This window comes from Mya arenaria, chromosome 5 (assembly GCF_026914265.1).
Source record: "Mya arenaria isolate MELC-2E11 chromosome 5, ASM2691426v1".
Taxonomy (NCBI): Eukaryota; Metazoa; Mollusca; class Bivalvia; order Myida; family Myidae; genus Mya; species Mya arenaria.
The window spans coordinates 5,558,043-5,571,453 of NC_069126.1; the positions used below are offsets into that span (position 1 = coordinate 5,558,043).

The 13,411-nt window shown below is 32.8% G+C and overlaps 1 long non-coding RNA gene across 1 annotated transcript; it reads left to right on the forward strand.

Annotated features, from left to right (window-relative positions):
- The first annotated feature begins 156 nt into the window (after positions 1–156).
- Positions 157–11,112, forward strand: LOC128233709 (uncharacterized). The gene is made up of 6 exons (XR_008260758.1): positions 157–352; positions 4,592–4,642; positions 5,030–5,086; positions 8,801–8,887; positions 9,580–9,666; positions 10,803–11,112. It is a non-coding gene; the product is annotated as an uncharacterized LOC128233709 (long non-coding RNA).
- The last annotated feature ends 2,299 nt before the right edge of the window (positions 11,113–13,411 follow it).

Sequence of the window (13,411 nt, forward strand, 5' to 3'; positions counted from 1 at the left end):
CCCTTATTGTAAAATACACTATAGTAATATTAATATTGATCGTCGTAATTCATACGTGGTATTGAAAACAAGTCTTGTTCAAATATTAGGTTTTGCTTTTACTGAGTAGAGATATTGGGTATTGATTAAGTTCTATTTCCGTACAGTGAAATCGATTCAAAAGAGAAGGTCTGAAAATATGGATATCAATATTTGAAATAAGTTGAAATTTATTATCTGTTAACCGGTTAAATAATGAAAAAAATGATTTTAAGACTTGTTTAGATTTAATCTTGCGTTGTGATATGATTTTTACGTGGTGATAGGACGGAACTATCCTTGGATTGCTAAAAACGTTTGTCAATCAATTGAGGTAACCGTTTGTTTCGTCTTTAGCTTTTATAGAAAATAAACGTGTTTGATACACATAAGGGAACTTAGAAAGTTTATTGAAGACGTTTTATTTTAGTCACTTTATATTCTGTGAAATGTTTTTTGGGTTCAACAACTATTCAACTAAAAATGAACGTTTTAACTAAACAGTTTTGTTGTTAGTAATGCCATTTTTTATGATTTGCGATGCACGACTTGTTTATAAACGATGTGGGTAAAATTTGCATACAATCGAAACACCTCGGCCATATCCGCCATACTTACCGGTATAGAAGTAGTTCCTAAATTTATATTAATGGAACACTTTTTGTAGTTTTTTAACATGGGATTTTTAGTTCAAACTGATTCCAACTGTTGTATACTATTGCATACATTTATTGATTCATAAGAGAAAGGCCATTAGGCTTAATTGCTTTATTACGCGATCTACTGTCTGCTTAGCATAATGTAAAGAACCTTGACATTGCAAAACCGTCTAAATATATGCAAGGGAATTTTTGAAGCAGTTTGATAATGGCGATGCCTTTTACTGGTAATTCTATTTAATAGTTCTTTATTTGAAAATAGTTGAATCAATTGAACTGGTAATAGTATGTTGTTTTTGTTTTTAACACGTAAGTTGCATAGTTATATAACCCTTTTTCATTACCTTTTTCCAATCAGGGAAAAACAACACGTTTTTACACATTTTCGCGACAGTGACAAGGCCGAGGTCACCGAGAAGAAAATGCTCTTTTGAAAGCTATTTCGGCAACTCAAAAAGTAAATAGGGCAGCAGTAGGCAAATATGATGAAAATTAAAGCATAAAACAGAGGTCACAAAGCTTTTTTTAACCAATGTTTACTACTCAGCAAAAACGACAGTACTAAGACACACTTTGTTAAACATGTAGAATAAAATTCTATATTGTATATCCTTCTTTCGTTTTGGTTTGTGTGTTTTTTATACAAAAAATGTTAAATGGTTATAGTTTGTGGTTATGATTTTTATCTCAGGGAAACACTTTTCACAGAATTCAAAACTTGCCTAAGGCTAAACAATTCAGAAAAAAAAACTAATTTGGTTAGGATCTTTTTGAACCTCATATGGGAATACAAATATACATTTAAATTTTGGTTCATTTATATATATGTAAATATATATATACTGTTGTGTTTCTATTCGCTTTAAGAAAGTTAACAAAATTATGAAAAAAATAACACAGATTGATATTTATCCATATATATATTTATATATTGTAGCATACCGGATGTAAAACGAATAAAAAACTGTTCCGAAACTAAACTTAATTTACAACATATATCTGAAAACAATAACACATTTTTAAGCTTGAGGGAAGATAGCAAGTTAAGACAATAAGAGTGTTGTCCGTTTAAAGTCGTTCAAGAAGCAATGAACCCCGAGCAGGATATAATATAATATTCCACCCAATGATTAAACCAAACTTGAGAAGGAATTCTACAACACTAACCAAGTTCTTAATGTATGCCATTAACACAACATTTAACATTTCAATTGATTTTCAACTTACAATCAGTATTTTAATATTGTAATGCCAAAATATATGTTTGCGTTTATTGAATATAAGTTTATTTCTGATGCAAACCAATATGGAAACATTTGGTTTGGTACCATAAATAAAACACATGATGGACCTATTCTTCATGTTTCACACTAAATAGCCAAACTTCATTCAAAAACACTTTTGGTTAAGCACCGATAGCCAATGTTTCACATAATTTATAAAAAGGTCAAAGCATTCATTTCGACGAGAACATCTGATCATACATTTTTGTACATGTTTGTATGAAATCAAATTGCCACGGGTAGTGGTCATTTAAAACCAAGAGAAAAATACTTTGTGTAGTGAAACATTTTAACAACAATTAGCACCTGTACACTTTTACTTAGGTATGTTGATAGAAAGCGTCACATCTTCTATTGCTTAGACATTGCATAAATAAGACTCCTATAATCTTTAGACTGTGGCACAATTTATATTCAAAGCAGGTCCCAGTTTCTCGAAATCATTGAATAATTTACATTCAATCTAAATTATATCCCTTAACAACCTGGAAGTGTTCACAATCATAATTTTTTGACTCTATTATTGAAAGCACATTCTTCCATGTAATAAGTCGATGTTTAAAGAATGTCCTTTTAAAAAGAAAATGAACTTGAGTAATTACTCAGAATGTATCAGTTGTGTTCAATTGCTTCATGCACGAATGATGGCCTCTTTTCGATAGCAAAAAATAATTTATAATATGCTTTTCGTTGATTGAAAGAGATCAGAGAAATAAAAATAATATTTCCCTGTTACAGACATTTTTGGTAAGTTTCACTGTTTTGAGAATTGAGCCCGCCCTCACTTCCAAAACAAACATCAGATGTCTTCCAAATTGATGTTAGGGTCGCCTACAATTTGGCGAGTTTTGCTAAATATTCACAATTAACTGCCATTTTTATCCCTCTAAGGTATATACTGAAAACAAAAGTGTTTGTTTCTGAGTTAGATTGAATCATATGTTAACTTGTGCACACCAAAAGTAAATGTGTAATTCCTTGCTACGCCACTAAAAAACTTTTGTTGCTCGCTTGGATAAATTTATAACGATCTTATACTGAAAGAATATAGGTACAGTTCATATGGTTGCGGTACGGATAGAAAATTCTGACCCAGTGGCTCATGGAGATGTCGGTAACGAGCATTCCATTTTACCACCGACACATGCATACATTAGATTTTACTATTGATTTGATAACGCGCTTCTTTTTCTTTCCTGGTAGTAGCGTAGGAATTGACTACGCATTCCAGAGTCATTCATAAAAGCGCGTATTGATCGCACTGTTTACCATCTCTTACGCTGAAAAATGGTACACAAATAAATTTTTGAAGTTTTTTTAATGTACATCTGATAATCAACAATTATTTTCACATGGGATCAAAAAGTACAAGAAAATGAATACACGTAAACTTCCATTTTCAAAACGAACGGCCTTTTTGCAATAGCGAATATTTTTCAATGAAAGCAACATATTCGGATATATTCGTATCGCGAATCATCGCGTGCTATATTTATTGAAAATTGTTTGTCTTCTTATTGATTGTATTATATAATTTTAGCCGATATAATTTGCTTATTAAGTTATATTTGCAATTATGAACAGACTTCTTGTGGCCTGATAGACATACATTTGAGATTTTAAGAGTATCTCCAGTTAATGATAATGCCAACTATCTCAGTTTGTTACATTCTGTTTTTTTTACAACTAAAAGAAACATTGTTTCCAAACTAACCTGGTTCATGACATATATCTGATCAAGAATTAAGAATGTTGTACATTTGTCCTATAAATGTCATTAAAGAAACAATTAATCTCTCTCATCTGCGTTCTGACAAAGTTCTTGTTAAAAGTTATTGCATATAAGTTAATATGGAACTCCTGGGACATGCTTTAATCAATTTTGAAAGAGGACCTCTACCTGATGACAAATAGCAAATAACTCTTATGTAAACAAATATCGAAGCTATGGGTACCGATATGTAATCACATGGTGAACCCATTTTTGATCCTACACAACAAATTGGTAAACTGCATGGTAAAGAAGCGATACATTTTTAATGCTTATACGTTGTAATTGCTAACTGATTCAAAGTCTAAAGTTGAAATAGTTCGTTTACCTTTATTCATTCGACTTGTTTATTTGGAGTGTTGCACAATTAATATTCAAATCAGGGCCAATCTTTTTGAACTTATATCTCAATTACCCCCATCACTTGCATTTTAAGTTTATTTCATCGACAGTTGGACCAAACCATATGCTCAAAGATTTGAGACATTGCATATTGTAAGAATAAATGGAGCATCAAGGTCATGGGTCTATGATTTATGTTTGACGCACACGCTACGCTTCTATGTGGTCTATAGTTCTATATGGAACATTGAAAAGAGGCCATAAATCAAATGTTTTCAAAGTATTGCGTCAGGGGTAAATAGTTGTCGTCGTCGATGGTTCATTGTTTCTATAAATACTTGACCTTTTTAATCATATTGGTCGTAGTCTTGAATATTTTGCGTTCCAGATGAACCAGCAATTGATTGAAAAGTTACTTCAAGTGTTCCCTTTTTGTCAGATATGTACCAAATGAACATGGTTAAATCAATAAAAAGCAAATATTTAATTCAAAATTAAGCCATACAATTTCCTTCCAGGTGTGTTGTTCCCGCGGCTGCTGCAACATCTCGTCATCCGGAGGCTAAATGGTGAGTACTGCAGGACAATTTGACTGTTTGTCTTATATCAATACTTTTTCATTTAAAAACACACAAATAAACAAACGATAGATACTCTTTTTTTCTTAAGATGTATACCTGCAGCAATTTCAAAATGGATTTATCATTGGCACAAAGTAATAATCTATATCTGAACTGGGGGTATAAACTTAAGTTTGCGTTAATGACTACATGATTCAAAACAACTATATCCGTAAACCATTTTTTCTGAGTTGAAAATGTAACGAACAGTCTAGTGATTCCACAGTCATTTGTGTCATGTGATATGTTGACACCCGTGGTGATTGTTTGAAATAATATAAGTATTATGAGTACAACACTAATGTTTTTTACATAATCATTGTTCATGTATTTCAGGCCTCCAGCACACTTTGCCGCCACCAAACCTTCCGGGGTTAAGACCGCTAGCACGTGGTTAGTACAATTTACAATAAAACAATGAAAACAAGAGGGCCAACATTCATAAAGCCTTCAATTACTCTCGAATTTAAGTAACTTTCAAATGAGGCAAATGATATAAAAAAAACTTGGTAATTTCTGAAATACATGAGTTATTATTTACCTTATAGAAGAAATATTATTTAATGTTTAAAACACCTAAACGTTTCCTTTATGTAAAAACTGAAAATCTACGTTTACACTATTTTTCACGTGCAAATTCTTCGCACGTTTTGTCGCACTTTGAAAAGAGACCTATTTGTTTTGTCATTTTATGGGTTTGTAATATGACACGACTATGCCACATCATTTGTTGACATTCTTTATTACAAAGAATACAAATATAATCTGATATTTAATGATTATCTACAGGATGGTAAAATTATTGCATAAAACATAAATGATAACCATAAAAAAACACATATACCAGTATATCACAACACAACATCAAACCAAAGAATCAGTTGAAAAATACATTTTTTATTTACACATAATTGATCACTATACAAAGAACATATATGCCAGTACATCACAACACTGAATCATTTTAAAATACAATTATTTATTTACACATCCCAGTGAATCTCTTAAATGGTCCAAACAAATTCTATCTTTATTACCAACACTCGCTCCTGTATGAAGTCTCCTCAGATAGAGCCTGTAATGGCGTTTCATTAAAAACGGTAACAGTTTGTCGTGTAGACTTCATGTGTGTTTGTTACTGAGTTTTGGGGGGTTGTAACAGTCGGCGATATTAATAGTGGCTGCAATCAGCTATCGACAGCTACCCGATCGACAATATATTGCGGCGTTTTCGTGATTGCAGGGTTTTTTATAAATAAGGTATATGCATTTTTTAACCAAGAAATAAATTTAATCATTTTTTTTTTCATCATTTTCTTGAAAATTTGTCTTATTTTAAAAGATATCACCTATAAGACATTGTTCATTGGGTGGTCAGAAGCATTTTGACAAAATATAAAATAATATTATAATATTGTCGACAGACTTTTCTGTTTTCATTTCGTAAATTTGCTCGAACAGTTTAGGTTTGGCCACTTTTGCATCGAGGATGGCCCTGAATTATAAAGGGTTTCTCGATAATGATTTTCTAACCTTAAGCATAAGAAAGCATTTTTTGATGAAAAGACTCCCGATTTATTGTTTCCGAAATCTTAAAAACTATTTCCTCCCCCCTTAACCCAGTCACGTAGAGGCGGCAGTTCGACTTACCATCGTCCCTGGGGAAAACTGTTCTTTTGCTAATCTTTTCTCAAAGAAAAACAAAGTATTGGGATGACAACCAATCACTTTTAATCAATTGAAGAGTTGGTGATTTGTATTCAGAAACTATTAACAATTTTACTACAGAGGCTACTCGCGTAACCATAAGATATAGCGGTTTCAAATTGATTTGCATTATTATCTGACATAAATTGCATTTGCTCGTGTGGTCATAAATGACACGTCTTTGAATTTTAATATATAGCACACTAGTCCAAAGTCCGGCAGGTCCGAAGCCTGTGAGTACAAGGTTTAGGGTGAGGATTATATTGTACTTTGACTCTTACCGTACCTATACCCATGTGAGATATGCAGACTAGCGAGCATACGGGTTCGCGTAACTTCGAACTTTCCAGCGGGCACCATTTTCAAACATTTATAGCGAATCATAAATATAAAATTGCTGCCCTTTAAGACCTAGACCGTTGCCTCGCAGGTGTAAGAATTGCACAAGGGTTGACAAATTTAAATTATATGGCCATACTATCCTTGGATTATTATCTTATTTTGCTAATAGTGACATCATGATGAATTTCTTAAGTTATGTTTAAACTTAAGTGTAATGTCTCTCACTTCAGAGAGGGGTCAATTATGATTAAGGTAGTCCAATAGCTCCAGGGATATGGTGCCTAGGCCATCACAAAGGGCAATATACAGGAAGACGAAGTTAAAAGAAATAAATAGTTCTTACTCTAAAACAGTTAAGGTGTAAAGGAATTGTTGTGTCATAATAAGTTATGACATAATATATAACTTCATTACATTGATTGCATATTGCAGGCTTTTCCTAATCCGATTTTGATTAGAGATTAGAGAACTTGGAAGATAAATTCTGTTCTGTGCTTAAATGCAAACAAATAGCCATAATAAAGAAGTGAAATGTACTGGGCTAATAACAACGTTTCCTATTATACTAACAGCATTATTGAAAAAAGACCCTACTGTCATCTTTACCAGTCCTATTCTTTCCTTATGGGCCATCAAATGTTGCAGAGCTCGAATGATAGACCTTTTTTCAGGTCGGATCAATATATCCTGGAACATTCGGATACCCCAGGAAGGAATCTAATCAGGTGTTTTAAGATACGAGGGATCCTTTTCGACCCTAAAACATATCCATATGTTACTCAGAAATGATAGCGAATTACCTGAAATTAAATCGAAAATGAAGACCCAACACTTATAGTGAGTTTCAATAGTTCATTCGAATATACGATCGAAATAACTGACGTACGAAAGATCAGAAGGAAGCTAACTTCGCATTGCCGAGTAGCAAAGCAGTCCCTTTAACCCAAATACTGTCCTTTATTTTGGACAAATCAGGGGCCATATAATGTAAGGAATACAGGTAGCTGTGAAAAATACATTTTTACATAAATTGTTTTCAATTTGCACATTGTTTTTGTGACAGATACCTGCTTCTACATAAAGAGATACTTTGAATATACTATGAACTTGTGTTAACATGTTGTGATAAATACTGCCGAATCTGTCTCATATATTACATGTGTGGCAAATTCGATAAGTAAACTAGGTGAACAAAGAACTAGGTGGTATCGAAGATAATTTCGTATGCCATCAGATATGTGCATTAAAATATATGTTACTCTTTTAATACCATTACTAATTCAAGGCACCTCGTATCGAACATCTTATTTTGTATGTAAAACAAACTGTCCATAATAAACATTTAAAAAAAAATAAGATGACAATGCAAGGAAATATTTCATATTGATTTTGCCAACACCGGTCATTATAGTTTGATTCGTAAAATGAGAGAAAAAAATGACATGCTTTTAAATTAGTTTACATCCTCGGAACTATTGCAGAAATTGATTGATTTGCTAGATGAAATATCAGTCAGCAATTTGGCTGATATTATTGAAAGAAAAGAAACATATGATTTGGACTTACGACTTTTCCAACCTTAATATGATTTAATGTCTGTATGAAATAATCAACATATTGTATATATAAATCTGCTTAATATTATCTTGGAATTTGTTCAGCACATTATTAATATTATTAAAATTGAGAAAAGATCAAAGGCTTATTCCCAGTGGGTGTGTTTATAACGTTATGGACAAGGGTAGATACGTTCTGTGCTTTTTGCGCTGGGTGGGACACTGGATGGGTTGTTTGCTAATGGAGCACATCGTCTTGGGTAAATGAGTAAACAGAGAATTTGAGAATAGTGTGCTTGGTATTTGGTTGAAATGCATATTGTACATGAATTAAATTATTTTAGGACAATTGGTAAAACGGAACACCAATTTATATGAATAACATTACCTGCATACAAATGTATTGACCTGGATTAAATGTAAGAGAACCTTTGTGTGAAGATTCTTGCAAGAGAATGTTAACGAACATGAAATGATTCAGCAAAGCCCTGTTATATTCCAGGTGTTGTACCCATCCCTCCGAGGCCTTTTGGACAACTTCCAGGCGATCTAGCAGCAGTCAGACGCACGCCTTTTATTGCACGTTCCGGTACGGTCAGGTTTTGACACAGATTCTCTTTATTTCATCAATAACTGTATTTTGTCTTTAAAAAGCTATATTTGCATTAAGCGAAATACCTGTTTGGACGAGAAAATTACGCCATGCTACATTCCATGAAGTAATTATCATTCACACGTTTTGAACATATGTTCAAATTTATGACTGAAGACATATTTCCATGTAATCTGTTTCGAACGATTTCTCTCAGCATTATATATATATATATATGTTTGATAAAAAAACAAAACATATATTTTATAACAAAGACTATAGGTACTGATATTTGTTATGTGAAAAAATGAGTATGATTGCATTTTTTTTCTAAAACATGCTTGTATCTTGACTATCTGAGGACTAGACCCATATGCAAATTCTATGTCAATAAATTTCCACAAAACAAAAGTTAGTTATATTAATTAAATTAAAGTACGTACAGAGCAGACCCAAGTGTTCGAAACAATTTCACTCGGTGAGCTAGTGTTTGGTTAATGTGTAAACATGCCATTTGAAAAGCAGTTGGTTCACGAATCGAGTTGTGGTCCATTTTAAAACAAGTTACCAATGTTTATCATAGCACTATCTCAATACAAATGTGAAGGATACTGAACTCAACGGGCTTAAATGAAAGAGAACTTTGTTACAAAGATGATATGATCCAGCGGGACTTTGTTATATTTCAGGTGTGATACCGCCCCCTCCAAGGCAGTTTGGGCAAGATGGAGGAGAGTTAGGCGCAAAGAGGCGCGCGCCTTTTATTGCACCTTCCGGTACGGTTTAGGGTTTGATAAAGATACTCGTTATTATTGATAATTGCATTACAAACTACATACTCAGCTTATTAAATTGCTTATAGGCAATCATTAAATACTAAGCATAATAATTCGCGAGTGTTTAAAGGTCCGCCTATTCATGACATTCATCCCATACACACTTACTGCGTCAAATAATTTGTTTACAATTAAGAAAGGCCCGATCGCTACGCTTACTCCGCCCATTCTTTTCTTCATGTCATCTAAACATTACATATATGTTTGATTGCTTTATCTGAAAAAGCCATGTTTGCAGTAAACAAAATAATGTGCAATACGCTATGATATGGACAAACTTTTGCCTAAAACGTTAAGATTTTTCATTCAATACCTGTTTTATTTCTATGAATGTAAGTTTAGCTACAGTTAACTATATAAGATGAAAGAATTAAATAATTGCATGCCACATTATCACTCAAACGTTTTGAACATTTAAGTTGAACTGTTGCTATGGAATCCGTTTAGAGCGTTGACTTTCAATGATAATGCTTAGATGAGTCGATGCTTGATTTAAAACATAATATAGTTTTAGAAAAGTGTAGGTTCATGTGTATTGTATGATGAATTGACAATTAAAGTATGAACAGATGAACACCGCAATTTGAGATGGGAACCTTTCACTTTTGAAAATATGATATTAATAAAGTATGCTATGTCAATTAATATTTATATGCATATAAGTGACGAAATGATCACCATAACGAAGAAAAAGAAACAGTTTTAGTATTGCTAAGTAAAATAGAAAAAAAAACTATATTTTGAGCAAGTTCATTCTTAAATGTGAACCATAAAAAATCTTGACTTATTTCGCTGGTTTGAACCATTTTACAATCCTGTGTCAAATGCTGACCGTTTATTTTGACAAAAAATAGTTTAGTAATATTAATTGGGTTGAAGCGGACATTTGAATCAGGCTTAACCAGGTTTCAAGACAAACCTTTACCCAGTCCTGTTTTAACAACCATCTTTTAGTATGCCGGCCATTGTTAATGAAACACGTTGCATATAAATATTTTGATTTTTAAATGTCTTTTACAGGATTATGATTTATAACAAAAATGAAACATAATTTATAAATATCATTTGATTTTCAGGGAAGCCCAGAAGCAACAATACAAGTGTTTGTAGGATTGGAGCCTCGCTGTTTAGATTCGACAGAAAAATGAACTAAAAAGCACTGGACTTAGATATTTTTGATAGTTAAACTAAATTGATAATTGAAGGATACATGGATAGGTCATAAATAATGGTAATCCTGAATTGATTTAAAATATAATAATTTCAGTTCTTTTTATACGTTATGGTGCTATCTTCATCGTCTTTTGTAAACAAATCATTTGAACGTTTGCGATGAATGTTGTAGTGGTAATATTCTTCATATAGTAATAAATAAATATAAAATAATTATAGTTGAATTCTGCATAAGTAATGGTTTTCTGGGTATATTTTTACATATTACATGGCATGTGTAGTGCATGAACATATACATTGTGTAATTGGCAAAACGAAAGGACAGAACACGCGGTTTCTTGATTATCGGCTCTATGTCCCAAGATATGCAGAAGTTTCATATCTCCATGACAAAAGAAGGATGTTTGAATAACCTGGTGAAAATTAACAAGTGTTCATGTAAAATATAAAACGCCTAGGATGCCTGGTTCTATACAATAAACTGTTTTAACCTTAATATAAAAGAACAAATGTATTTCATATTCATGCTCTCCTAAAGATACCAAACAGTTCGCAGGACCAATCATACTCAATCCCCCAGGTCATAATTTAAAAAACCAAACTTGTCAACTGGCTTAAATACCAAAGACTTAGACCCCCCAAAAATCACTTGGTAGATTATCTCAATTAAAGTCATTGGCTAAGACATTCTTGGTTAAGATTCACATATGTAACTACCGTAACACAGAAACAATGACACTCTTAAATTAAAAAGAAAACTTTTGGTCAAGATGCCATCATTATGAGGCTTGATTTATGTAAACTTCTTTTAGAGATATAGAAAGTAATACATGTTTCGCTCTTGGACTTCAGATGTATTCATTGAATCACGATCAGAGAATGCCATAATCCATGACACATACTGGTTAGCGACCCCTTTTCGGACGGAAATGGAGGTTTTTCCTATGTTTCTTTTGACACAAGATAGCTATTACGATAAAACTTTACAATCAGACAGATTGGCTCTTCCTACAAAAACTGTGTAATTTGTTTTTAAAAATAGCTAGGGATTCCGAATATTCTTACATGCAAAGTACCCCTATAATTTCGCTGAAATAAGCACCCTACTGTACCAATTATTCGCCCACCCCATAAATTCGCTGATGTTTTTTTATATATTTCTCTCTAAACTATATCTTAAAACATGTTTATTTTATTTGACCTGTCTAGCGACTGTTTAAAACGACAATTGATCATTAAATATAATATGTTAACTCTTACATACTGTTTATTTATGTTTAAAATGATACTGGTACAACACCTCCTCCAAAAATTTCTCTTTTCTGAAAATTAAAAAAAAAATACTGGGATTTCCTTCTTGAAACATGACCTACAATGTATGCATATTTATAGCCTTCCGAATAGGGACAACGCATGTGCGTACAAGAATGTAATGATTAATTCCAATTTGAGTTGCTTCCCTTAGACGAAAAAAAATCGGCGATTACCGTTTTCAGGTTTTACCATTTGCTTTTTCAAAAATTGAACTTAAAATACAGCAATTTAGGGTATTTGTATAATTTAACACCGGTTTATTCTTTATAATGACAAAGAAATAATGTCGTCTGATAGCCCAAGGTATAAGGAAAATTTAAAAATCCTAACAGGGCCTCATGCAAATGAGCGCGCGCGTGATGACGTCATCCCCGCGTGCAACTCACCAGGTCAGAAGTGTAAACAATGTTAATTTGGGTCGAATTCCACATACTACTTACATTTGAACGCAGAAAACAGCTGATATCTGTCAAAAAAGAAACGAAACGCCAGACTGATTTCTGTAAAATATTTCGTTTTGAATGGTTTTAATTGGGTGGGCGAAAAAGTGGTACGGGAGAATGATAGGTCGCTAACCAGTATACAGCTACAGTATTGAATAACAACAAAAGCGTCAACGCCATGTATCATATTTATGGTGTAACACGCTGTTAATAATTTGAATTCAGACGACAATAGTGAGGTCTGCAACAACTTAAAATAATGTTTTTACGAAAGAAATAAAGAAGTTTTGTTAGGTAAAATCAAATAAAAAAATATGGCCCCGCTCAAGGACACAGTGCATCTTGTCAACCCGAGGCAACACTGTCGAAACACTGCTAAAGCCTCGGTCGACAGTGTTACCTCGAGTTGACAAGATACATGTAATGTTCCACTCAAGGGAGGCAATGTTCATAGTGTTGCCAAGTTCATTCACAAGCCCAAATGATATTACATTCAACTGCAGTATACGATATAGAGACAAAAATGCTGGCAATGCAAAGATCCTTGAACGTAGTGTTAGTTAAGGTTGAGAAGAAAATTTAACCCAAAATGTTGTTGTTTTTTATGCTTGATGACATAATACGATCGTATATAGGTTTTGGTGTCATTTGAAAGTTTATTGCTTGATGATTAATAATGATCAAAACTAATCCCATGGATGTCAGTAATTGCAGTTCGATTATTTATTTCAAATGTAATCAAGCGTTTTGTAATA